Source organism: Pongo abelii, chromosome Y (assembly GCF_028885655.2).
Source record: "Pongo abelii isolate AG06213 chromosome Y, NHGRI_mPonAbe1-v2.0_pri, whole genome shotgun sequence".
Lineage (NCBI taxonomy): Eukaryota > Metazoa > Chordata > Mammalia > Primates > Hominidae > Pongo > Pongo abelii.
Genome location: NC_072009.2, coordinates 15522923 through 15550835, shown reverse-complemented (window position 1 = coordinate 15550835; position 27913 = coordinate 15522923). Strand labels below are relative to the sequence as shown.

Sequence of the window (27913 nt, the reverse complement as noted above, 5' to 3'; positions counted from 1 at the left end):
CCTCTCCACCCCCAGGATTGTCAGGGAGCCCCTACAAGACTGTGGGGGCTGGAGGATGTGGAGTCCCACGAGTGGTGGAGGGTCTCTGCCTCGAGGGGCCTCTCTGGCCTCTCTACTTCCAGCGCCCACCCACTTTTCCCTTGGCCCAGGAACCAACCTTCTTGCTGCTGCAAATGGGAAGCAAGTGGTCCTTGAGGTTCAGGGCCTCTGGCCGTGTCCCTCCTGCTCCCCCACACTGGGAGGACTGTCAGCCCGACGCCAGGGTGCTCTCAGGGCACACCCCCGGCTTCAGTCCAGGTAGTGCACACTCACCTGTGCCTGGCAGACAGAGGTCATTAGTGTGGTTAGGGGGCTGGCACGTGAGCCTGGGACACCCTCCCTCTGTCCTCCCTTCCTTGCCTGAGGTACCACTGCAGACAGAGCCCCGAGCTGGGAAAGACGATCTTTGCAGATAATGATAATCCTCCCAGGCCTCAAAAGAGCTCATGCCCCTCCAGGCGGTGGCCTCCGAGGTCTGGCAGTCCCAGGAGCCTGCCCCATTTGTCTGAGCCCTTCACATGGCCGTGAGTGAGGCAGAGCTGGGTGCCGGTGAGCCATGGAGGCAGGCAGGGGACAGGAGTGCACCAGCCTGCCAGGCGGGCCCCTTACAGACAGGCTGTTCAGCAGGACACATGGCTGGCAAAGGCTGTGCCTTCTCACGTGTTCCTGAGCACCCTCAGCACATGGACACAGGCAGGCGCCTGCCCACCATGTCAACTGCCTGCCATCAGAGGGACCTGCAAGGATCCCTGATGACACAACAGGGAAGCTCTGAGGTCACGTGCACCATGGAAGACACTGCCCTGGGTGCTGCAAGGAAGCCAGGGCCACAGGAGGAGGGAGAGGGATCCCAGAAAACATCAAAACCCCAAGTAGCCCCAAACACTGCAATCCTTGGGGAAATGGAACTGGCTGCACCGCTGGGCTCGGTGACAGGACCCCCAGAGTGGCATCACTGGAAGCACCTGGGTGCAGCCCCATGCAGGTGATCGAGTAGCTATGCCAAGGGATGCCACAGCCTGCAGGGACACGATTTTATGGAAGAGGCATCATCATCATCCTGAGGAGTCCATGATTTTGGCCAGTGTAACAGAGGGGCTGGTGATGAAGCCCTGGCTGCTTAATTTCCTGTCCTAGGTCCCTTGGAGGGTGGGACGCTCGAGGGATGACCCGGGGCCCAGGTTGGCCACACCAAAGGCCGCCGTTGCAGCCCCATCTGGAGGTTCCCTGGCTACCTTCTCCCTGCAGCCATTGCCAGACTCAGGGTGAGGGCATGATGGGCGAGTCCCACTGGGCACCCTCCTCCTGGCTTTGCTATCCCCTAGGGCTCCTCTGGGTGCAGGAGAGGAAGGAGGCTCCGGGTCCCTGGCCACAGGCCTGCACATGCTGTCCCAAGTGACCTGGCCAAATTAGTCTCAATTCTGTCCTACTGAGGCCAGCCACCACCAGCCGTTGTTAGGGATTGGCTACAGCAGCTGGTCCGGAGGGCCCCTGTGTGCAGCACGGAGCAAGGACGGCAGGGCTACTCACTGGTTCTGGGCCTGGTAGATGCCGCTCCTGAGCGTGGTGATCTGTGAAAAACACGAATGAGTCACTGTGGTGAGCCGAGGGCCAGGCCTGCGTGTGTTGGGCAAAGGCCCATCTCCACCGCAGGGTGGGTGGAGCTGCTGGGACACCACTAGGGCTCCTTGGCTCCCTTACTGCCTCCTGGCTCTTTGTGCAGGGGGACACTATCCTTTGGCCCTCTGGCTCGTGCCTGGACTTACTCTCACCGGCCTGTACCGGACTGGGCTGCCACACATGGAAGCCTGGACCTGGCCACTTACCGTTAGCCTGTGGCAGGATGTGGGGCCGGGGCCTTGGAGCATGGATGGGGAGAGGGTGCAGGTGAGGCCTGTGGACACCTCCTTACGAACTCTGGCTCCCTTCAGCCTTGTCTTTGGGGCAGAGGAAATGGTGAGGCTTTGTTAAATAAGCCCCAAAGGTAAGGCCAGGCGCCTGGTGTCCTCCTCCCGCCATGGACAAACAGGGACTTTGGTAGCCTGGGTAGCAGTCGCCAGGTCCTGCAGGGCTACACCCTGGCGCTGAGTCTGGCAACACCTACCCCTCACCTCAGTTTGTCTTCACTGAGGTGGTTGATCTTGAGCGGCTTGCATCTCTCAGTGAGAATCTTCAGTTTGCGGGCTGTCTGCTTCTCGCCTTTCTTCTGGTCAGCCTGTAGGGGACAGGCCCAAAGAGAGGGCTTGCATCTCTCAGTGAGAATCTTCTTCATTTCGAAGGCTGTCCGCTTCTTGTCCCTCTTCTGGTCAGCCTGTAGGGTGCAGGCCCAAAGAGAGGGGCCCAGTCTCTGGAGGTCACTGGGTGCAGCCCACACTGAAGGCTGCCACCATGCTCCTAGCAGCGGTATGCACCTTTGCCAGATAGCTGCTCTAGTTGGCTCCCATGGAAGACAGAGCCTTACTCTTCTTCAGATCGTCCTCTGCCCTCCTCGTGGTGTCCTCCTCCTCCCTTCTGGCCTTTTCCTCCAGTGGACACCCTGTCCCCAAGATGCTCAGGGATGGAGGGAGTGCTGTGCTTCCTGGGCAGTTTTTAGGGACCCATCCTGGGCTTAGAACTGTCTGGAAGGAAGCTCCAGGTCTTGGCCAGGACTCGTTCTCTTGCACGGGTTTCTGCAGGGTGTGGAGGCCTTAGTCACTGGCTCTGATCAGCTGCCAATGACAATGGGAAACCCAGGAGAAGGAAGGTCGCAGCACCCTGCATTTCTCTGGGCCTGGGTCTCGTTTGCTGATGAGGCACGGGTGGGGACGGTGCACTCCTCACCGCCAGTCTGCTCTGGCGTTCGCTCTCCTACTCTGCACGAGTCCTCTGCTGCTCTGCTCTCTCTGCACGGTGCTTCTGGTGTGGCCAGAAAAGGGGGTCTGCTGGGCCTTCTCCCCAACTGCTCCCATGGTTCCCCCCAGTCCCTGCTGCAACCTGAACTGCCCCACTGACAATTCTCTCCTTGAGAGCGATCAGCTTCTCTTCCTCCTTCTTCTGAGCCTCAAAGTGTCCATCAATGAGGGCCTGGAGCTCCATTAGGTCTTTGTTCTGACACTTCTTCTGGATGTCCTGTGGGCAGGGGCAGTGGGCATCAGCCCCACCCCTCTCTCCAACCTCTGCCCTGCCTGGCCTGCCTTGCAGCAAGAGGCCCCTTCCTTTGCTCCAGCAGAGAAGCCCTGTCTCCCTCGGCCACCATGAAAATGGCAAGTGGCAAGGAATGCTTTGCCTTCTTCACATTGCCATGGCTGCTATCCTCATAGGGGCCAAGGGTGACCTGATTTCAGAGCCACACGGCCGGGATGGTGCCCAGCCACAAGGTCCTCAGCATCACTGGGGTGGACTGGCTCAGACTTGGCTCTGTCATCAACCTCAGAGATTCCCTGAATGGACCTGTCAGAGAAAAGACTGCTGAGTGACAGAAATTCGTTGGATAAATAGATGGGAATGTGAACAGATGAACTCACGGATGGGTGGATGAATGATACAGGATGGACACAGATGAGTGAGTGGATGGATGGATGGATGATTGGAGAAATGGGGGATGGACAGGTGGATGGATAGGTGAATGGATACAACAGTGGGTGGATAGTTGGGTGAGTTTATGCATGGGTGATTGGGTGTGTGGATGGATCCATGAATGAGTGAGTGGATACGTGGCTGGTTGGGTGGATGGAAGTAAGGGTCCATGGATGGATGAATGGGTGGATGAGTGGGTGGGTGGGTGATTGCATAGGTGAGTGGATAACGGATGGATGAATGAGTTGAAGGGCGAATGGGTTGGTGGATGGGTCAGTGGATGGATGGATGGAGAGATCAATGGTTAGGGGGTTGCATGGGTGGGCAAGTTGGTAGGTGGATGGACGGATGAATGAGGGATAGATGGTTGGGTGGATGGATGGGTGGATGGGTGAGTGTATTGATGGGTAGGTGAATGGGAAGGTGCTTATGTGGGTGGGTGGATGGATGGATAGAAGGATAGATGGAGGAGAAGGGTAGAGAGATGTTTCTTTTTAGAGGGGTTTCTTCTGGTCCAGGAATAGGTTACGGTAGAATTGCCCAGACCCAGGGGTCCCTAGCTCTGAGTACTTGGGAGGAAGTGACCTCCTGAGGCCTGGCCTGGAGCCCAAAACCTGGGTGGTGGGGAAATTGTGGCCATGTTGACCAGAGTCCTATAAACTTACATGGAAGTCTCCTTTCTCCTTTTCTGGGATCTTAGGAGCTGTGAGTCTCAAGAGCAGACAGAGAGGCCGATGAGCAGAGACACGGGAAGCCAACCCAGAGGGTCAGCCTGGTGCCTTTCTCTGCCTGGCTCCTCCTGACCCTGGTGCCCTCCTGCTCTGGCCTCCAACTGAGGATGCCCTGCCTAACGGCAGGTTTGCCCCAGCTTTATGCTTCTGAGGTTTGTAGCCCACCATCCTGAGAGTGGCTTGAGCCTCGTCAAGAAGGCCTCACCTTCCAGCGCCCCTGTCTGCCTTTCAGCTTCTTTCCATTGCAAGTGTCGCTGCACCACAGATACCAGGGAGGGTACCTCTGTTTCCTTCTCAAACAGAAAAACAAAGGCAGCCAGGTCGTGTGAGAAGCCACGGTGCGGTGGCCTCCCTGGGCAAGAATGGCTGCTGCGAGCCTGGGCATTTCCCCAGCCCCTCTTTTTCTCCAGCCCCTCCTTTTCCCCAGCCCCTCTTTCATCTTCCTCTCTGGGGTCCAAAGGAAAGAGGAGTCGAGGCTGGGAAGGAAGCAATCTGAAGGGGAAATGAGGCCCCCTCTCCGGTTCAGTGTGCGATCCCCTCCTCTAACCAATATACTGCAGTTGCAGTAAAGAGTTAAAACAACACTTTTTTTTTTTTTCAACAATATCAATCAAAAACTGGAGCAGTAAAAGGTTTCCTAGGCTCAGAAGCAGCAGAAGGTGGCTCTAAGGGAAGGAAGGCCACATGATGCCACACAAATGAAAAACTTCTGTACGTGAAAAAAAAGAACAATATGTAGGCCAAAAAAAAAAAAAGACTCAAAATATATTTTCAGCAAATACAGAGAAGACTTATAACCTTAGGCAAGCTGATGACTAAGAAAACACAGAGACACCTCTACCATGAGGCAAATGAGCATCGGCCATAGCTACCAGTTCTCAGAGAAGAGACCACCCATCCACAAACAGAGGGAATCGTTGGCCCCGAGTGACTACTGGGGCTCAAAGCCAAACAACCACGAGGTGCCCTTTCTCATCCATCCGAGGCTGCGACATCAAAGCACATTTCTGTCCTTGGGTGAGGAGGGTGTGGGACACAGACCTGCTCACATCCCACGGTAGAAGACAGTGTTGGCCAGGCCTTGTGGGAAGCAATTTGGCAGTGGATGTCACAGACTTAAGATCATTCATCGTCTTTCACGCTGTAATTCCAGTTCTGGGAAATAACCCTAAAGATGGAAAATGCTTTCCAACCGGCGTTATTTATGATAGTAAAATATTGGGGAAAGCCTGCAATAGGGGAATGGTTAGGAAAATTATGGTTTGTCCATTGGTGGAATATCATGTGGCTATTCAAAGTATTTAAGAAGACAGTGTGAAAACTTGGAAAAATACTTATGAATAGTGCTAAATTTTTTAAAAAGCAGAATTCAAGGCTGTATAGACAGTATGATGTTTGAAAAACAGCGCCAAGTTGAAATCTTTTTTTCCCAGCCCTATGTATGGAAAAAAGGAAGAGATAAGGCTTTTTAGTTCCTTCTGCTCTTTTCCACAGTCGGGCTGGCTGGGTGGGAGAATTATAGGTGACTTTTCTTTTCTCCTTTGACTTTTATATATTTCCAAATGTTCCTTCATGAGGTGTTTTATTTTCTTAATGAATAAACAAACGTTTTCTCTAAAAGGAGAAAATATCTCGTGATCTGGCATTACTTTTCTTAAAATCACTGACAAATAAAACGCAAAGGATGGAAATAGGCCGGCTATACCCTTTAGATGCGCTCACTCTTCTTCTGAGACTCTGCAGTGCTCCCCAAGTGGGAGCCAACAGTGAGTGTGTGCTAAGATGCTCTAAGATTGCTCCTCGTGCAGAGAAAAACGACGGCAAAAGCACTCAAGAGATGAATCATATAGTGAGTGCTGTGGCTTCTGAGTACTGATCAAAAGCAGAAAATTCGCAAGAGCTGCATTAAAAAAACAAATCTACGAAGTGCTGACAAGCAGCTACGCTGAGGACGAGAGCCTCCAAATTTGCCCAAAAGGGGAACAGGGGCCCCTGCACAGCCAAAGCTATTTTAGACACGGTCAAGGTGTCATTCTGCAGTGAGTTTCTGGGGTGAGTCCCCCACCTTTCTCCCACTTCCTGACTCACTTTCCTGTCGATTTTCACATCTAGGGCTCTGGGAGTCCTCAAAGTATAGTGGGGCATGGTGCAGTCCACCGAAGGCCGTGGGGTGTTGTGGTGGCCCGACTCCCTGCACCCCGCCTTCCTTCCTCGACTCTCTCCCACCCCCGTCTCCTCCCTTCTTTGTCTGTAGCCTCCTCCTGCAGGAAGCCCTCCTTGTTTGCACCGCATCACCTTGGGCAAAATCACACCCTTCTGGGACTCCCAAGCCCATCTTCCAGGTGAGCCTCATCCCTCCCACCTTGCAGTCTGAGCATCCCTCCGAGCATCTCTCTGAGTGCAGGCTCCAGGCAGCGGGCCCTGGCCTGCTCCCCTACCTCCACCACGGAACACACTCAGCACCAGGTCTGCCAGGACCCCACACTCACTTGGGCCTTGGCCTCTCCTTTGGTCAGCACACCATCAGCGTGGGGAGAGGGAGAGAGAAAGCTCGCGTGAGACTCGGAGGCCGGGGGCCTTGGGATCCCCCTGCTGAAGGCGGCCCTCCTTTTCAGCTGGGTGTACCCCCACCCCCCAGAAATAAGACAGCCCAGTTTCTGCTCTAGGCCTCCAAAAGCCCCTTTGAAGGGCTTTGAAGGGGAAGAGCACAGGGCCTGGAGCCGGGAGGGAGGGTGAGGAAGAGGAAGGGAAGAAATAGGAGCTAGACAGGCAGAGTCTTTGAAGGCTGGGAAGGGAGGAGTGGGAGGAAAGAGGATAGGGGCTTGGAAAGAAGATGGGGAAGGAAGAGGCTCGGGAGAAAGGGGAGAGGGGGCGCACCTGCCGGGGCTCTGGCGCTGCCGGGTGGTCCTGCCACTTCCCCCTCTGCTGTGTGGCAGAAGCTCAGAGCCTTGGCATCTGCGAGGCCCTGACAGCCCGAACCCGGTGGCACCATGTGGAGCAGCAAGGCCTGGCCTTCCGAGGCCCAGGCGTCAGGGGAAGAGAAAGATGCCCTCGGCCCTCCGAGTCTGAACCAACGCCCTCCTCTGCAGTTGGCTGATGCCAGCAGGCCTGGGCCCGGGGGTGGGGGTAGGGATCCTGCCTTGCCAGTGCCCAGCCCGGGGCCCGGTGGCCCTCGAGTGTCCAGGCTGGCAGATCCCTCGGTTGCCTGGGAGCCCCCTGCACATCACAGAGAGCCTGCCAGCACTCTTGGTTTTGCCGGGGGCCCTGAGGTCCCCCGTTCCAGATACCTTGGTGGGTGCGTGTGCATGGGGAGTGAGCACTGGGATATCCTGAGCGCCAAAGTCTGGCCAAGGGCCCAGAAGGAATGGTGTGGTGAGGACGATGAATGGGATGCCGGCCCCGGCCTTGCTGACTTAGGGGTTTTGCTGGACGCAGCGCCTGGCTGAGGAGGAACCCCTCGGGGTGGGAAGGCCAGCCAGAAAGAAGGGCAGGATGTGGTGGGAGGCTGAGTGCCTGAGTGCTTGGGGGGAGCGACCACATAGCCAAGCAGCAAAGCTCTCCTGGCGGCCCTGCCTCCTCTGCTCCTGCGCCACTCTGCCTTGCTGTCTATCTGTCGGCCTCAGTGCTGCTTCCAGAGTGACCTGGCAGCCCTGTCACCCCCACAGGCCATCTCCTGGGCACCCTCTCCCTGCACAGCTGGAGCCCCATCCCCCGCCTAGCATGCACTTTCTTGTTCAGGGGACTCTCTGAGGCTGGAGTCATGCAATAGCTCAGTCCCAACAGGGAGGAGCCCCTCAGCCCCACAGGCTCATGAACGGCGGAAGCTGAGAAGCATTCCCCAGCTGGGGCCCCTGACTTGAATCTTCAGCTTTCCAACCTCCACCCAGGGGTTCTGCCAGCCCCACTGCCAGCGAGGCCAGGCCCACCCAGGGGGCGTCCTCGCACCGGGTGTGTCTGGCTCGGGCCCAGGCGCTGGGTGGGATGCTGGGACCTGACTGGGCCTTTGCACACATGGCCCACAGCTGTTTCGGGTCCCCAGCGTTCCCAGCTTGGGCCTCAGCCTGCCTTTCTGCTTCACTCCACTTGCCCCTCCACAATCCCTTCCACGTCACCCCTCCCTACCTTCCTGCTTCTGGCTTGCTAACCGGGGCAGGGTGGAGGCCTCTCGCCCTGAGCTCTTCCCACCCCACTCCGGTGGATCCAGAGAGTCCCAGTGGACCCCAGCACCGTCCTACCAAGGCCTGCTCTGCCTTAGACTCAAGGCTGGCCACCCCCACCTCCCATCTTCCTGTTGGCGGCCCAGGAACACCCTCCTTGTCCCCAAGCTACAGAATGAATCCTCTCTGCCTGGGAGACCCAGAGGAAGTCTGCATTCCATCGGCCAGCCCTTCCTAAGCCAGGGTCCTCACTCTGTCCCGAGCCCAGAGGCCAGATCGGGTTACGTTGTTGGTCCAAACTGCACAAGGGGTGGGCAAGAGGGAGGAAGCGAGAGAGGACAAAAGGGAGGACGGGGGCTCTGGCCTGGAGGCTGAGGAGCGCCGGCGTACCTTCTTGAACTTCCTCTGCAGACGCAGCATCATGGTAGGCAGAAAGGGCAGGAGGGAGGGAGAACCAGTGTGAGCGGTGGCAGCACACAGAGGAGGGGAGGGGAGGGTCGAGGTGATGGGGCAAGCAGGCCAGGCCGTGCGGGGTTACACGGCCCCTCTTGTTCCTTCTTGGGTCCTGCACCCCCCAGATGGCCACACCTGCGCCCACATGGCATTGAAGTCACGCAAGTACCTGGTACATGAACTTCATGGGACAAGGAGGCCACTGAACAAGAGGCAAAACCGTGGGTCAGAGGTCAAAGGAGAAGGGTCCCAGGTGAATGGAAAAGCGGCCCGTCACCACTGCAGCCCGAGGGTGGGGTGTGTGCGGGGAGCCAGCAGGACACGGTCAGAATTGGCCCAGGCACCAGCACGGCCCCAGTCCCATGTCCCCAAACCCTGCTCTCAGCATCCGGGAGAACCCTAGATGGGAAAACGGAGCCTCAGAGGGTGGCCAGGAGCTGTGGCTCTTGCCCTGGGTGGAGGAGGCTCGGCACTGGGGCTGGACCTTCCTTTGCTAGACCCCATCCCCTTTCTGTCCGGGGGTGCCCCCAGAAGGGGGTCCGTGCCTTTGGCCGGGGCGCCAAGGCCCATGCATGAGGTTCTAACCTGGCTGGGCAGCACCAGGGGCCCACAAGGGCAGGGCTGGTAGCCCTGGGAGGCAGAGCCACAGATGGGCTATGGGAGGTGTCCCCAGGACCCCCACTTCCTCCTGCCATCCCAAGAGCTGAGGGCCCACTCGTTCAGTCCCTGATGGGATTCTTTCCACCCTCCGAGGGTACTGGCAGCCCAGGGTGCTAATGACATCTCTGCCTGCTGATCTGGGCATGAGACCCCAGCCCTCTTATCTGCCCCCAGGCCGTGTGCACCACAAGGGTCTCACAGCAGAAGGCTGTGAGGGGGCCTGGCGACAGGGGGGTGGCAAGGGCATGTGCACAAGGGACCCGACAGTGGCTCTGCCCCCAGCTGCCTTCCCTCCCCCGACCCTGTACTGTCCCACGATGTGGCTGGGGTCCCGGCCAGGCCCAGGGCTCAATGCCACCACGGGTTCTCGGCTTCCCGCCCTGGGGTGGAAGCTGGGGTGGGCCTACTTCTGGCCATGAAGCGTCCCCTCTGGCCCATGCCTGCGGATGCCCTGGTGACAAAGAGCCTAGCCTACACCTGCCTGGGGAGTCCCTGGCCCTGCTACTTCCTGGGGGACTGCGTGGAAGGCGTCCCACCCTCGAGACTCCATGCTGTCTCTGGTCAAGCATTGGCCATGGTTAGTGGGTTACATTAGGTCCACTTGTGGGGACCCCTTGGCTGGCTGGTACCTCGTGGCTTCCCCACCCTCTCCCACACCCCCACACGGGCTCAAGCCAGGCCCTGGGCCCCTCTTGGGGACCAGAAGTCCTGTGTTCTCGTACCTTCCTCATGGATTTCTGCAGTGGATGAGAGCTGGGGGTTGCGGGTGGCAGGGGGAGATAGGAGAGGGTTAGACAGGGACACGTGGCAATTCTTAGAGGTGGCGTGGAGGTCAACGTCTTCTGGAGCAGGAACGCTGGGGAGGAGACATGGGGGCCAGGGCCTCGCATCCCACTTACCTTCCTCCTGGGCTTCCTCTGAGAGCTGGAGAAGCCTGGAGCAGGAGAAGGCAGGGATGGGGGAGAGAGGAAACAGAGACAGTGATTAGCGCATACTCGGGCCGCAAGGACAGGAGGCTGGCCGGCTGAGAGAAGAGGGCCTGGGCTCGCTTGGCTGCGGTAAAAGATGGGGGTCAGTCCTTCATCTCTGGTCAGCCCCGGTGAGCTGGGACTGCCACCAGAAGAGCTGTTCACTGTCAACTGGGCTGGGCCAGAAAGCCTGGGGTCATCGGAAAAGTACACGAGAGGGCTGGGAGAGCCATTCTGAAAGCACATAGACATAGACGGACATGGGGTGGACATCTGCCTAGAGGGTGAGGGGGTTCTAGTGGAGCCCAAACTGAGCCTCAGGTTGTAGCAGGCCTAAGGGTGGGTTTAGGAAGCCGGTAAGGGATGCTGAAGCAGCTATCCATTGAGACCTGCTTCTCACACACTGAACTTAGCCACCCAGGCCACTTAGGCGGCTTAAGGTTCCACAGCCCTGAAATGTGCGTGTTACAGTTCCCTGATGGGTATTTCTGTCTCAGCCCATGGATGGCCTGGGTTTGCTCACTGCAGTCTCTTTTCGGAGCTTTGGGTTGTCCATGTGTGTCCCAGCGCCAGCACCCACAGGACTCTCAGCCCCCAGCCCTGGCCTCCTCTCTGAGGCCCTAACTCCCTCAGGTAGTACTAGAGGGGATTGAGCTACAGCCCCTGGCTGATGATCCAGGGGACTGGGGAAAGTGTTCCATGACAGGTCAGGTCTTGCCTCAAAGCCCGTTCCCCAGAGGCCAAGGAACAACCCCCAAGCTCCTTTCACATGAGGCCCCACAGCGGCCCCACCTTAGCAAGGCTGCAGACCTGGGCATTCATGGTCAGCCAACCAGCTGAAGAACCTCAGTTAGGCAGATTCCTGCCTGTAGCTGGGGGCTTGACCTTCATGATCCCAGAACCCCTAGCCTGCAGTGGAATGAGTAACCCTGTATCCTCCAGGGAGAGGAGTCCCAAAGTCTTATGCCAGGTGTACCCTTCCGCATACCACCTCCTCTACCATGCCGGGAGGCGCTCCTTTAGGAGGACGCCGACACGATGCTCCTTCATGATCCCTTCCATGCAGAGATAAGTGTTGTGACAAGAGGAAAGCTTCATCCTGCCTCCGGTAGGTACCTGGGATGGCTGAATTCCGGTCACCTGCCTGGCTAAGAAGGAGAAAGAGGAGAGACTCAAAGGGACCTTTTCATCTAGATGGGCGGAGGTGGCCTGCTAGCTGGGGTGAAGCATGCTTTTCTTCTTCTCAGCTCTCCCCGTAGACACCTTGTGGTACCAAGGTGACACCAACCTGACTCGGAAACCCCACCCCTTCCCCAGACACAATGTCCACAGCCTGAGGTGAAGTTCCCTCAGGTAGCTAAGCAGGACGTCTTCACGCTTTGTGATCCGGGCCGAATTCTGGGTGTGCACCTTGGGTTTCTGGGATGAGCCTGCTAGAAACAGGCATGGGCAGCCGGAATGGTTTCATGGCTGGAATTGGCATGCAGACTCCCCTTCCTCCAGGGACTTTCCAAGAGAAAAGTGCCCTTCAACATTGTGCTGTGTGTGACGGGTCCTTGGCGCGGATATTCTCCCCACTTCCTGATGAGCTTGCCTACCCGTCCCTACCACGTGCTCTGATGGCACCCACAAACAACCTGCCTTCCTATCTACAGGAGCCTGACCTCGGTTTCCCTCCCGTTCTCCATCCTCTGTCTTCTGGCTGAGCCCCTGCGGCTCTGGCCTGGCCCCACCCCATCTTGCCTTGGGAAGCCTAACACCCAGCCCCAGCTGCCAGCCAGCCCGAATGGGCAGCTGCAAGGTTGAGGATCTGGCCCAGAAACTGGGCATGCGCTGGGGCCTGGGGTGTTCGTGTAGCCCAGCTCCAAGAGAAGGATGTCCAGAGAGTCCTTTGCCAGCTGGGGCCAGGGCCAGGCTGTTCCCTCTGATCCTCCTCCTGCCACTTGGCGTCGGCCTCCTCCCTGGCCACCACCTGGACCACCGCCATTATGTTGTCCACAACCAGCACCGCATCCTCCCTCAAGGCCGCCTCCTCCCTCTGCACCGCTGCCGCCCTCTCCTGCCTCAAGGCTGACCACGGGAGCCCTCCTCCGGAGCTCCCACAGACCACGGCCTACTCCTCCCTCCCCACACCTCCGCAACACCTGGCCTCTGGGGGCCGCTTCCCCGGAAGCCCGCGGGCGTCCCCTGCTGACAATCCTTTGCCACACCTACGTGGACACAGTGTTCCCGGGAAGCCCCACCGGGCCCGCAGCCCGCCTTACTCGCCGTGGGCCATGGGCCACTGCAGGGTCACCTGCGTGCAGGAATCTAGGAGCCATAGGCAGAAGTCCTGGTCTTGCAGAGCCCTGCCAGCGGGCATCGCGGCCGCGACTGCGCTTGCGGGAGCCTCTGGGTCAGTAAGGCAGTACACAACAGCGTCCACGAAGGCAATCGATGGGCATCCCTGGCTGCTGGCCTCCAGCGTACCCAGGGCACTGGATGAGAAGTCCTTCGGAATGCTCCTGGGAGAACAGCATCCTCAGGGAGGAAGCATGATACTGGGAGCCTGCATTTGCCTAGACCTGCGAGAGTCCCTGCAAGCGTTCTGTCCTCAAGAGCAGGGGAATTCTTGTACTTCTGTAAAAGAAGGCGACTTTCCTCCCACGCTCCCGCCCGGCCCCACCGTGCCTAAGCCGCCCAAGCCGCCGGCGCTGGTCCCTCTCTCTATACACTAGATCGGCAGTTCTCAGTAATATCTGCCTGGTCCGCCTAAGGAACAGAGATGTTTCATGTGTTCACTGTGGGTCAACGGCTTGCGACAGTCAGGATGCCAGTTAGGGTGTAGGACTTCCAAGCACCCACTTCCAAAGCGCACACTGCCGGCGCCCCCTGCTACAAGCTCTCGCGGCTTCTCGCGGAAGGCCTTCCCCGGGATGGTGGAGCTGCGGGCCACTGGATGCGGGAAACCCCGGAAGACGCCCTCCGCCCACGCACTGATCAGCCGCGGAGAGTGGCTGGCTGTTCCGGCACTTCCGGCGTGCTTGGCGCACGGTCCGGTTGTGGCATCTTAGGCCGCGGTCGGCCACCCGTTGTGCGGCAGCCAGATGCATGCGCCGTGAGGGCCCCGCGACCCAGAGGCCGTTTGTCCTACTCAAAAGCATCTTTATTTTCTGTTTCTCTGCTCAGGTTGGTCTCTCAGCAAAAATACAAAGACAGCGAGGTTTCTGGATGTTGTCTGTAAAAGCAGATGGGTTTTCAATGTGTCGGTGTTGAATTACGGGAGGACAAAGGAGGGAAAGAAATCGCTAGTGTTATTAAGAAACTAATTTTCATGAACTCGTTGTCTGTTTCTTGAGGAGTCTTCCTTTCACTGTCGGCCATGTCTGACCGGTGGGTAAGGTCGTGTGGGACAGCGAGCTAGGGCGCCATTGTTTTCGTGTGCACTTTCTATTATAGCGGTTTTTCTCTCGGTATGTGGTCATAATTTAAATATGCAGGCACTTTAATTTAACCACTGTGATGAAAAACTTGTCCTGTTAGTCAGCACGTGTCAAATTTCTGATTTGTCTGGCAGGAATGATCAACATTGGACATAAATTGCGTTACTTTAGTGTATGTAGAAGTCTGGGGCCATAAATAATCACAGTTTAAATTTGTGTCTGTAAAGCCTTGAAATGTCTCCCTCCTTGTAAGACACTATTGGAAATGTTTCCTGTATCTCTGGTATCGTAAATAATTTAAACCGAGTAAGTGAGTGTAATCGAGGTAAATGGCGATAGATAGCCTAAAACGGAAACGAAATAATCGCGCTTGAGTTACTTTATTAACCTGGCATGCAGACGTACTCTGGTAATCCGGGCAATTTGGGGAAGTCAAGATGGGAGGATGGCTTGTGGTCAGGAGATGGAGACCGGCCTGTGTAACATAATGAGCTCCGTTAATCTGTTGCCATTTTGGCACCAAGGACGGGCTTAGTGGAAGATGATTTTTCCCCAGACAAGGGGTGGGTAGGGGGAGAAGGCTGCGAGTTGGACACGTTGGGGTGGGTGGTGGGTGTCAGGGCCCCAACGGGCACCGGGTGTGGCGGGGCTTCGGGTCAGAGCGGTGTGACAGGGGGCAGGGACCGGGCAGGGGATCTGTGAGGAGGACAGGGTGTGGCAGCGGGAGGATAGGTGGGATGGTTTCTAGATGGAACTGTTCCACCTTAGGTTGTTCTCAGGCATTACGTTTTCGTAAGGAGAGCGCCACGTGGATTTTTCGCATGGGCAGTTCACAGTAGGGTTCCTGTGAGAATGCAATGCCTCTGCTGATCCCACAGGTGGCGGGGCTCAGGCAGTGCGAGTGGTTCACCACCTGTGCTGCGTCGGGATTACTAACAGGCCAGAGACAGGTACCCGTTGGAGGCCCGTGTTTGGGGATCCCTGATCTCTCGTATATTTCAAATCACTAAAAGTTTGTAAAATATTTAAAATATACTCCCCCAAGAAAGCATGTACTTTAATTAGGAGAATTTAATCATTTATCCAAATAGCAGTCTTGGCGTGGTGTTTCACCATTGAAATCCCATCGGTTTCATAGCCTCATGCAAGCAGATCACTTGAGCCCAGGAGTTCGAGACCAGCTTCGGCAACATGGGGAAAGCTGTTTCTATACACACACAGACACCCACACACATGCCCAGCTGAGATCGCCAGCCCCTGTACGCCCAGCTACTTGGGAAGCTGAGATGTGGCACGATCACTTGAAGCTGGTTGGAGGACGCTTCAGTCCTCCTCTCAGGAATATGAGAGAAGGAAGACAGTATTTATTAAATGCTATTAATGGACGTACACTTTGCCTAAAGGAAATTGAAGTCTCTGGAAAAAAAAAAAAAAGAAAACAAACACACAAACAAACAAAATCACATTGTACCTCCTAAATGTTTAGTTACCAAATCAAAGTATTTAAGTGCGGGCTTCCTGAGTATTGCAACTTTATAAAATCGCAATGGCTTTTGTTATCTAAGTTTTATAAAGGAGTTTTTGTGAGGTTTGTAGTAAAATGCAGCGTTTTCCCATGAAGTCAGTGCTGCTTTTGCTCTGTATGTTACACATTTTTCATATTTCGAGTAAGTAATACTAGGAAGATGTCAGCCTCTGTAAGGGTATTTCACTTGAGGTTTCAACACAGTATGTAATAAAATTTTATGTTTTGGGCTCTCTTATTGTTATCTAAATATAGATAAATTTTCATCCTTTACAGCTAAATGATGGAAGCGAATCAGCCTGGCAAGCTTTTCGTTGGTGGGCTAAGTAGAGAAGCCGATGAAAAGACGCTTAAAGCAGTATTTGGGGAACATGGTCGCGTGTCGGAAGGTAACTCTTGATGCCAACATATATTTCTGTATATTTTATATTTATTTTTTTACCAAAGTAGACATACACTGAAAATATTTCCTTGAATTCTTAAATTAAAATGATTTTTTTTGTTTGTTTTTAAACTGTTGTTTTGAAGTTTCTGTTTGATATTCGGATAATTCTCATGGCAGCAGCTGAAGGGTCTGTGGAAAGGGTCACCTACTACTTCAAAAGGAAAATGAGCAAAAGTAAATTATTTGTGCAGCTGGAGAGCAAAATGAAATATAATAGGCAGGTTATACGGGTGACTCAGTATTAAGAATCGTAGTAATGATGTGAAATGTAATTATTTTCTGATTTCATGTAACTCTAAGATGTGTGTTATTATGGTGAGTTAGTTATGTACATGTAAAATGTTTTCATGTATTTTAGTTGTTTGGAAGAAAGATCGAAAAAACAAGTGTAGAGGCTTCGCATTTATTACTTTTGAGAACCCTGCAGATGCTAGGAATGCTGCCAAAGATATGAATGGAAAGGTAAGGGTCCCTAGTGAATAATGTTTTAACTTTGTTTTTCAATTAGCAGTATTAGTAGGTCTTTCTAGTATTACTAAACTTTTGAAGATAGCAGAATGCCGTGTGAACTGAAATGCTTTAGCCATCCTCTTCTTTTTGCCTCATAGATGCAAGTGTTTTTGAAAGGATATAGAAATAAACGTTGTATGAATTACTCTATGGTAACCCAATTTCCATGTTTGTACTTCAATATGAGCGTAGGTAGATTTTCAGAAGCTTACAAAGAGGTTTAAAACTTAGAAAGAACCGTCAGGAATATGAGAGAAAGAAGTCAATATTTATGACATGCTATTAAGGGAGTTACGTCCGATTCCTGGAAAGACTTTTGTAGCGTAGACAAACCGTGGATATATACCTAGACACACTTACAAGAAAGAAGTCTTCCGTAAAGAGACACCTAGACAGACTCACTAGACGGAAACATTCTTGTCCATTCCCTGAAAATGTATTCTAGAGAAAGTATATTTAAAGAGGACCTTTTCACTGAAGGAAGTGTTAAGAAGTTGAACATAGAAAATAATATGAGAACATTGAATTTGGATAACAGAGCAACTAACTGACATTTTTGTCCCATCGTTGCCCTTTTCTCCTAAGCACATTTTTAGTCTGTCACCAGAGTGATTTATGTAACACGCATACCTAATTCCTGATTTTCCCAGTGTGTTGTTGGACTTGTTTTGATCCAATCCATGGATTCTTGTCCTATTGAGACTTAAATTCCAGGGATTGTGTGTTTACTACGGCTTTAAACTTTTCTGTAATACTGTTAACTACCGAATTCCTTTGTGTTGCAGTCAAGATCATTCCATCCTGGACGCTTTGGAGCTTTTTGTGTTTTATAACATTATCACAATCTGATTGTAGTTTCTGTTACCCTTTGTGCTATCTCGAGTATGCTTTCTTGGACTTGGTGAGCGTTACCATTCTCTGTAAATGTCTACGAAATAATAATTTATTCTTCAAAAACAACTTAGATTTTAGAGTTTCTTCCTCATCGTATATACTAGGTATTTTGTACTCCCTGTACCATGTATTAATCTCTCGATCGTTAAATTGTCTTTAGTGCATATTTAAACTTTCCTAGTTGCTTTCATTTCTGTTATATCTAGCAGACTTCCTGGTACACAGCAGACAGTACATTTTTATTCACTCTTATACTTCTGTGTTTGAAGGTGTGGTAGAACACGAGAGCTGCTTTCTCTTCATGGCATGGTGTCAGGACTGGAGATAATTTTGACTTTTGTATAGTAATCTATGATAATTTTTTCCGCTAGTTTTCAAGCAGAAGAAGAGGTAGTTTTTGTAGCTGTGATTTCTAAATCACTTCATCTCCCATATTTTATTGTATAAAAATAAATATAAGTGTTATATGCACATAACTATTAAGAACGGAAATAAGGAGGTACTTAGAGTTTTCAGGACGAATGAGGAGTTTAAGAAATTTTGGCTGACCTTGGAATACTGGGAAGCGAGCAGCCATGTGCAAATCTGGGGAAAATATTTTTGGCCCAGAAGTAGCAAAAGAAGTCTCAAGGTAGGAACAACTGGCTACGTGGCTGCAAGAGATCTTGGAAAGTATCTAAGATCTTCCCCCAACTACCAAAAGCCATGTGATTTTGAAATAGAGTTCTTAGCTAAACTGTTTTGAAACATTGCTTTGGCCTATAGAAAAGATTAAATTGAAGAAAGTTATCGTGAATTTAATTAGGACATTTAAGCATTTCTGAGAAACAGCATGCAGTACTCTACTACGAGTTGTTTTACAGGGACACGTCTAAGGCCAAATAAGAAATTAGTAAGGCAGAAGACATGAAGGAGACCAACCCTATATCACATTTAAGGAAACAGAAGTAGAGTAAATACAGAATTGTAAATTATACTGGGACCTTGTATGTGAGTATGAGCACAATAAACAGGAAACAATTCAAAATGAATAATGTAACTAATGCCTTTGAATAAATAACCTTACTTTTTAAAATGACACATTCTTTTATATACACTTGAAACACTGAGGCTTTTAAATAAGTGACGTGGATGCAAAGGTGAAGTAAATTATGTATTGTAAAGAACATGTGCCACATTGTCTGGCAGAATGTGTGATGGGTTAATTTTTTGAGGTGTTATTTTTTAATATTGGAGGCCTTTCAAGGAAACTGAATAATAGAATTTCTGTTTATCCCTTCATGGAAGGCATGTGCTCAGCAAATGTCTCAAATTTCACATTGTGAAGGACGCGATCATTTCAGGAAAAAAAAAAAAAAATTAAAAAAAAAAAGAAAAATGTTTGTCTTTGGTGAAAACGTGTAGAACTGAAATAGAGTTGATGTAAAACATCTGTAAAATGTGTTTAGGTTAACTGTGACAGTTTTCTCGATTGTATACTTTATTCTTTCAGTATTTGTATGGAAAAGCAATAAAAGTAGAAGAAGCCAATAAACCATCCTTTCAACGTGGTGGTACGCGGAGAACACCACCTCCTTCAAGACACAGAAGCCCTTCGGGAAGTCTGAGGTCTACAAGAAGAAGCAGTGGAGGAAGAAGAGGGTGGCATCACTCACGTGGAGGACACTTGGGTAATGTTTTACAATATAAAGATGGAACCATAGGACTGAAAGACAGTGTTGGAAGATGTAGAAATTTCTCAATTTTATTTACTTCCCAGGAAAAGTAAATTCTTGTTGATAAGCAAAATCATTTGTAAGTGCTAAAGACGTATTATAGGAAAGATTGAACTAATATCTAAAAGTTGTTTTAAAATCTTAATTACTTTGCACGGAAATAACATAAATTTCAACTGAACTGAGTTTATGAATGATGATTGTGTGTACTCCACAGGTTTTCTGCAGAACTCATTCACATTCGTAATACTTTAGAGTTTCTCTCTTTGGGGCCCCGTAGTTCGTAGATGTTGCATTGTCAAAATACAGTGAAATCTTGAAAACCTTCCAGAAGGACAGTAGAAACTCAGTATTTTAGGATTGCTTGCACAACATTTATTTTTCTGTGTATACACGTGCACACATGGATGCAAATATTTTGATATGGATAATTTGCATAGTGGGCTGCCATAAAGCATTTTCCACTTAAGGAATGTAGAACGTTAATTAGTCAAAAGAGTCTGTGACTCAGGAAATATCTAAGTTTAAGTCTTTCTTAGGCTTCAAAATCCTACTCTGACACTTCTTTTAAATAAAACCTTTTGACTATTGCAGGCATAATGAATATCGTGACCCCAAAGACAGAGGAAAGCAGATATTTCCAAATAGTACTTTAACTGGTTCATGCTTTAGTGATACCAGTAAAAATGTTGAAATGTAGCTCAACGTACTTTCTATTATTTTATCAACACCGCAGGGACCTCCCGTGGTACACCACATGAGGGAGGGCCTCTGATGACTTAGGGTGGAAGGAGTCACCACGGTTATAACAATACATGAGATAGACATGGCAGAAGTCTGGAGAGTTACTCAAGGAGCCGTGGTGATTTCTGTTCCCGTGATGGTGAGCACGGTGGAAGAAAGGAACAGATAGGGTGCACCATCCTCCTTGTGAAGCACATTGTAGCTCAAGTTACAGGGCTTCTAGAGGTGGTGGTAGGGAAAGCTGATGTGAAGGAGGAGACTAAAGCAGATCTTTAAAATAATAGTTCTTGCATACCAATTCTTTCTCACATATCGAAAATTAAAATGTTGTTTCAGCATTATTAGCTGAGTACCAGTAAAAGAAATAGGTTGGTTTGTGGGGAGAGGTAGATACTGTCTTATTCCATGAATTTTTTGAGGTATACTGATGAAAATGAATTTTTTCAAAGTAATTTCATAATTTTGAATGCTATTTGAAAACTGTCTGTTAAGATGTAATGTCTGTAATTCAGTTTTGTTTTGTTTTTTTTTTTTTGAGACGGAGTCGCGCTCTGTCGCCCAGGCTGGAGTGCAGTGGTGCGATCCTGGCTCACTGCAAACTCCACCTCCTGGGTTCATGCCATTCTCCTGCCTCAGCCTCCCGAGTAGCTGGGACTACAGGCCTCCACCACGACACCAGGCTAATCTTTTTGTGTTTTTAATTGAGACGGGGTTTCCCCGTGTTTGCCAGGATGGTCTGGATCTCCAGACCTCGTGATCCGCCCGCCTCGCCCTCCCAAAGTGCTGAGATTACAGGCGTAAGCCACCGCACCTGGCTGTAACTCAGTATTTTAGGATTGATTCAACTATATTTGTTTTTCTGTCTATACATGTGCAAGCATCTAAGCAAATCTATTTTATTTTTCATTTCATATGGAGAACTTGCGCATTGGCCTGCCATATAGCATCTGCCGTTTAAGGAATGTAGAACTCTAATTTCTTCAAAGAGTCTGTGACTCAGGAAAAGTCTAAAGATCACATATAAATCATATTTATATATGTGTGTATATATACACACATATATTTATATGTGTGTATATATACACATATAATTATATGTGTGTGTATATACACATATATTTGTATGTGTGTGTATATATACATATATTTATATGTGTGTGTATATATACATATATTTATATATGTGTATATATATACACACACACATATATAAATTTTTTCATTATTTATTATGCAATTCTTAAAGATTATTAAAATTGAGCATAGCCCAAGCTGAAAATTACTATTACATAAGGGAAGTTTAAGAATCTAAATTATGTTAACAAGTTTTAGAGATCATGTACTTTTCTAAGGTGTCACCTTTTGATTCTGTAATTATCTGAGTTCCTTTGAGTGGAATTTGGTTTAATTTTATGATATGTTTTCACGAAGCTTTCTTCATACCAGAATGATATGAGCAGCCATTTATTACTGATCTCCTAATATGTTTTTCTTGATCTAGATTATATTTAGATATTTGAATGATAGATTTCTGCTCTCTCTTCACTCTCCACTTATCCCACATCTCTCTCTCACACCAATATATGAAATGATTCCTGATTATTTTTGTAGATTTTCTAAATGGACTTTTATTGCTTGAATTAAACTAATTTCATATAGAAATACTAAAGGTTATTAGTTTAGATAATTGTGCAATTTTACAATTACAATCTGCAGGAAAGATTTATACACATCTAATATTTAGCCATTTAAAAAACAGCGACGTTTCTCAACTAAAAAGATTTTGTATGAAATACAGGTGATGGTGGATACACTCTTGATCTCCACATGAGTTCTTCTAGGGGAACGTTTGGAGTTAAAAGAGTTCCATCTTCAAGAATTGGAAGTCCTCCTCCTAAAAAATCTGCTCCTTCAACTGTGGCAAGAAGCAATAGTGGGATAGGAGGCCAAGGTAAATGCTACCTGAGAGCCAGACCGTAGTTTTTGTATGACTGAAAATGAGCTATTTACCTGAATGCTTAATTTAAGATTGAGTAACACATTAGAATTGACACATACATGGACATACTTATTGATTGATAGCTTTTATTTTAGTTTGAATCTCGCTAGGTGAATTTCAGATTTATGGTGAAGAAATACTTGACCTTTTAACTGCAGATCAAAGAAGCGATTACAAAGAGGCAAACGTTCCATTTAATGCTTTGTTTGCTAGAGAATTCCTCTTAATTTTTCTCAAAGTTCCCAGCAGTATTCTTTGATGGGAGGCTTCTTAGTCTAATGAATCCTTGCATATCCTAGATCCCTTTCTATTTGACCCCTGGTGTTCCAATCTAAAAATTGTGTGTTCAGTTTCTTTGTCAGGTTAGAGTCTTGCTGTCACCAGGCCAGGCTGCAGTGGTGAGATGATGGCTTGCTACAGCCTCAAATTCCGGAGCTCATGCAGTCCTCCTGTTTCAGCCTCCTGAGTTGCTGTGACTCATGGCATGCACCACCACACCTATCCAATTTTTCTTTCCCTATTTTTGTAGAGACAGGATCTCACTACATTGTCATAGCTGACACTAAAGCCCTGGGCTCAAGCAGTCCACCTGCTTTAGCCTTCCACAGTGGCTCGAGGCGTGAGCCACTGGGCCTGGCCAGACAGTTTCTGTGACCTCGGTAATGCTTGTGTGCAAGGTGTTCTTGCTGGTTCTTTGAGGATACTACAAGAGCATTTAGCAGAAAAGCAGTCACTGGGCTTTAATACTGTTTAACAAGATAAGTAAGGATTGAAATGTAGACATGAAGGAGTCCAACATTTTTCAGCTAAGTTGATATCACAGAAATGCAGAGTCGTGAAGTTCAGGGGCTGTACATTTATCATTAAGATTGTACGGGGATGTTTAAACCTTAACGCGAGATCCTTAGTGCAGGATTTGAAATTATTTGAGGAGAGAATTTAGAACTAAGCAACACAAGGTGAGCAGTAGGATTGAATAGAAGTAATAATCTTGAGAAGGAGGAGAAGGGTAAGATTTCAGATGGAACAGAAGAAAGCACGATAAAAAAGTCACCGTTCTCAGCAAAGAAGTTTAAGCAGAGCAAATTAAAATTCTTACTAAGGCATGCATCATAATATGGAGGAAATGGAAACCTTCTGTTTTCAATTTTACATTTCGTATTAGAGGATTGGTGAAGTTAGGTAGTAATTGAGTTCACAATACTTAAGCTAGCACATTTCCACTTAAAGATTAGCCAGTGAACACATCATAGGTGAGAGACTGACCTGTCAGAAATAGCACGTGAAGCCTGTATTAAAGGAAAAACTGTTCTATTTTGAATGAGGCACAATGATGTAATGACTCTTTTACCAGTATTTCTTATTCCATGTAAAATAAATCTTAGCCATCGTTAGAAAAGCTGGAGGAGCATATTTTAATTTGTCCTCATTTAAGATAGAGCCAACCACTTGGAGATAAAGAAGAACTTTTGTGTACAGATTTCACATTCAGTAGTTCATGGGTTGCACTACTTGTGTGTGTGTGTGAGACAGATTGAACAAGATGGGTAAATGTACTTTCTTTGGCTGAGATAGGACACCATATGCAAACTTTAAAATCAGTGTAAATTTTGACGGTTTTATGCATTTTCCCTGTGTCATTAATAGTCATCAGTAATTCACATGAAAAGGAAGATAACAACTAACTAGTTATTTCCAGTTAAAAATGAACTGTTAACCTGAGAATTAATGTTTAGCTTAAACTGTGTTTAAGAGGAACTGGCCTTTTAGGAGCCAAGAGATTATACAAAGCTGTAAGCTATGCTGAAGGTGTCATGAATGTCTGGTAAATCAGGGAAAGAGAAGGAGAGTCATGGGAGAAATAATTTTTAAAGTTGTTTTAGAGTAGAAAAGATAGTTCTTCAAATTTTCTGTACTTTACGTAATATGTCATCATGTTAAATTAAAGGTCCCATTTCACGTGGAAGAGAGAACTATGCAGGTCCTTCACGCAGAGAGCCATCCTCCTCCCGGAGAAAGAACAGTACCTCAACAAGAGATGATGCTTATGCAACTAAAGATAGGTAAAGGAAAATTGAAAAAATAGTTGGTTTTTTGTTGTGGTGATGAAATGCACATACCAAAATTAAACATCTTTGGGTTAACAATTAAATGGCATTAAATGCATTCTGTGTTGTGTAACAACCACCTCTATTTAGTAAAAAAAAAAAAAAAAAAAAAAAAAAAAACATTTTCATGACTCCGGACTACAGCTCCACTATCAGTTAAGCAGTCCCTTTCCTTTTCTCCCTTCCCGCTGCCACCAGGAAACATCAATCTGTGTTCTGTTTATGAACTTACCTGTTGTGGGCATTTCCTTGTAATGGGCTCAAACACTACACGACTTTTTTGTCTGTCTCTTTTCTTTCTGCTGGATGTCCTGAAGGTTCGTTTACGTCATCGCACTTCACTCCTTACACAGGCTGTTAACCCATTATTTTGTTTGGGTTGTTTCCACCGCAGTATTTCTAGGCACAAATATTAGCTTGAGTACACTTACTCAATTCTGGCTATGTATGTGTGGAGTTGCTTGATCATATGATAATTATGTTTGTTTTCTTCAGGACCCACCACATGTCTCCATAGTAGCTGCCTCATTTTCCATTCCAGCAAGCACTGTATCAGGGTTCCAGTTTACCTACATCCTCTGAAAGACTTGATATTTCCAGCTTGTTACAATTTATAGGCATTCCAGTATGTGGGAAGTATGGTATCACATTTTGGCTTAGAAATGCATTTTCTGAATCCCTAATAAGGAGTATCAGTTCCCCGTACTTTTTGGGTATTTGAATATATTGTACTTGAAGAAATGTCTGTTTAGATGTCTGGCCTTTTTTTTTTTTTTTTTTTTTTAAAGTTGTAAACAGGTTATGTTTTGGATACTAGAAGTTGATCATTTAAAATTTGTTTCTTTAAAACTTATGCAAGCATAAATCATCGAAGTTCCCGAGACACCAGGTGTTATGCTCCGCCACGTAAAGACTGTGCATGGCGTGATTATGGTCGTTCTCTCCGTGATGAACATTCTTCTAGACGATATGGGTACTATAACATTTTCTTGTTTTCTCCAATATACGTCTTAAATTGTTCATTCTGACACTAACGAAGAGGTTTTTTGTTTTGTTTTGTTTTGTTTTTTGTTTAATAGTGATCATGACGGCCATGGTAGAGATGATTCAGAACGTCCAAGTGGAAGTTCCTACAGACATGCATGTCAGAGTTATAGTAAGCGTCCAGGTATGTTTTGTAAATTATACAATTATATTTAGTAGAGCAGATCATTGCTGTAACAAAATTTTAGGGAAAATTACAAAGGAAAACCATAACATGTTTAAATGTTGGGAAAGGTTAACAGTGTAAAGCCTAGGGATCTATAGGAAGGTTAGAACTTCAATTCATTTACAGAAAACGTGACTCAACCTTTATTTTAGAATAGACTTTCTTAAGCTTCAAAATACTACACTGACACTTCTTTTAAATAAAACATTTTGACTATTGCAGTCACAATTAATATCCTGTCAAGAGAGGCAGAGGAAAGCAGGTATTTCCAAATAGAACTTTAACTGATTCGTGGTTTAGTGATACCAGTAAAAATGTTTCAATGTAGTTCAACATAAGTGCTATTATTTTATCAACCCTGCAGGGACCTCTCGTGGTGTACCACCTGCACCAGGTCCTCGGATGACTTTCAGTGGAAGCAGTCGCCGTGATTATAACAATACACGAGATAGATATGACAGAAGCCGGGAGAGTTACTCAAGGAGCCATCGTGATTCCTATTCCAGTGGTCGTGAGCACAGTGGCAGAAAAGAACAAACCTATCCACCTTCAGTGGATAGGGTGCACCGTGATCCTCGTGAAGAATATGGGAGCTCAAGTTACAGGGCTTCTAGAAAAGGTGTTGGGGGAAGCCGATCTGAAAAAGGAGACTGAAGCAGATATTTAAAATAAGAGTTCTTCCGTGGGTATCGAAAATTACAATGTTGTTTCTGTATTATTACCTGAGTACCACTACTAGAAATAAGTTAGTTTTGTAGGGAGAGGTAGCTATTAACTTCCTCCATGAATTTTTTGAGCTGAAAAGGAATCTTTATCAAAGTAATTTCATTATTTTTAATACCATTTGAAAGCTATCTGTTTAGGTGTAATGTGTGTAGTAAAATTTTCAGAATAAATCTATACATGGAATGCAAAGTGCCTGATTTTATTGCTACACGTGCTCAAAAGCAAATTCAATAGCAGAGTAAACTGTGTTGTTTGTAAAAACTTGCGTTTGTTGGTTTGCACATAAAAACATACAAAAGTAGGCGCAATTGCAGTCTTCCTTGGAAGCTGCACAAGTTTCCTAATTAGGCTGCGTTTCTTTTAAAAAACTTACCAGCTTCAGCTGTGCAAGGTGGCTCACGCCCATAATCTCTTCTCTTTGGGGGACCTAGGTGGACAAATCACAAATTCAAGTTTCAGAAGCCCTCAGAAGCTGTCTGCCTCACCCTGAAACGTTTGTCCTTCAGAGGAATAGTAAAGGTCAAAAAGTAATAGATACTGTTGAAACTAGAGTTTAAAACATCCAGAACATTCTTCTTGAAGCATTCTGTGACTGAAGCGGGACAGTGGTAATGGAAACATATTTTCCACTGAAATCAAACTGAACCTGCTAAGTTTCCTAGGTACTTAGCTTAATGAAATTAAATGGTCCTAGTTTACATAGTGAAAAATGAGTGTTTAGTTTTGGGAGGTACTCACATTAATATTGTCTTCAAATATTTGACAATGAATGTTGTAAGCAATGTTTTAGCAATATATTCTTACAAATAGGAATAATCTAGGAGGGTTGGGAATTTATCAATTTTTTTTTTTTTTTTTTTTTTTTGAGATAGAGTCTGGCTTTATCACCTAAGCCATGGTGCAGTGACTGGACCTTGGCTCACTGCAACTTCCACCTTCTGGGTTCAAGCTATTCTCTTTTCTCAGCATCCCGAGTAACTGGCATTACAGGTGTGTGCCACCACAGCTAGCTGAAATTTTGTATTTTTAATACAGACAGCATTTGACTGTGTTGGCCAGGCTTCTCTAAAAGTCCTGATCCACCCTCTTCTGCCTCTCAAAGTGCTTGGATTACAAGCATGAGCCATCACGCTGAGCCTATCAGATATCATTGAAGGTATGAATAGGAATACCTTAAACCTTATGCTTTTTGTAAAGTGAAGTGTATAAAACAACAGCAAAAAATTTCAGATAGGGGATGGCTTAAAGATTTAATAAATTATCTAATGATAAATACATAAAGAATAGGAGCCAAACAGGTAAACCATTTAGCTTTCCTGAACAGGCAGTGTACAGAATGGAATATACAAAGTTCCATAAGTTTTATAGTCTGTAATTCTTCAAGTAGCAAAATAATCTGCGAAGAGGAAGCATCTTCATGAGAAAACGTTGACAGAATCATCAATTTTTAAAGGGAAAGGCTGCAAATAATTTTAAAGAGGAAGTTACCAACTTTGATTTTCAAGTGAGTTATTTATCTCATGAAGTTATGTTTTCCTTCACCTTTAATGTAGGACCGTGAGGATTAAATGAAAAGATGAAACTCCCTAGTATCTTCACAGTGGCCTCATAAGAAATAGTGTCTTTCAAGATGTGATGGTGAAGGTCTTTACTCCCCGCATTTAGGGAGGCTGAGGTGGGCATATCTCTTTAGCTCAGGAGTTTGAGACAAGCCTTGGCAACATGCAGCAGTCTTGTCCCTATAAAATAGACAAAAAATTGCTGGATGTGGTAGTGCATCAGTGCAGTCCCCTTCCCTCAGAACTGAGGAGGGAGGATCGTTTGTGGCCATGAGGACAAGGCTGCAGTGAGCATGTTTGCTCCACTGCATTTTTGCCTGGGTGACAAAGTGAGACCCTGTCAAAAAATAAAAATAAATAAAAGTGTCTATGATACTCTGACCCTGGGAACTTTTAACCCAAATTATCTTCTTGAGCCATTCTGTCATAATGACTTAAAGGAATGGGGAACAGAAGCACAACCTGTAAGATACAATTTATCAACCCTGGAATA

General features: G+C 47.8%; 2 pseudogenes; one reads left to right on the top strand and one right to left on the bottom strand.

Annotated features, from left to right (window-relative positions):
* Positions 1-1916: 1916 nt before the first annotated feature.
* LOC129053209 (troponin T, fast skeletal muscle-like) lies at positions 1917-12550 on the bottom strand (annotated as a pseudogene).
* Positions 12551-15784: 3234 nt separating this feature from the next.
* On the top strand, positions 15785-26072 carry LOC129053434 (RNA-binding motif protein, Y chromosome, family 1 member B-like; annotated as a pseudogene).
* Positions 26073-27913: the final 1841 nt, after the last annotated feature.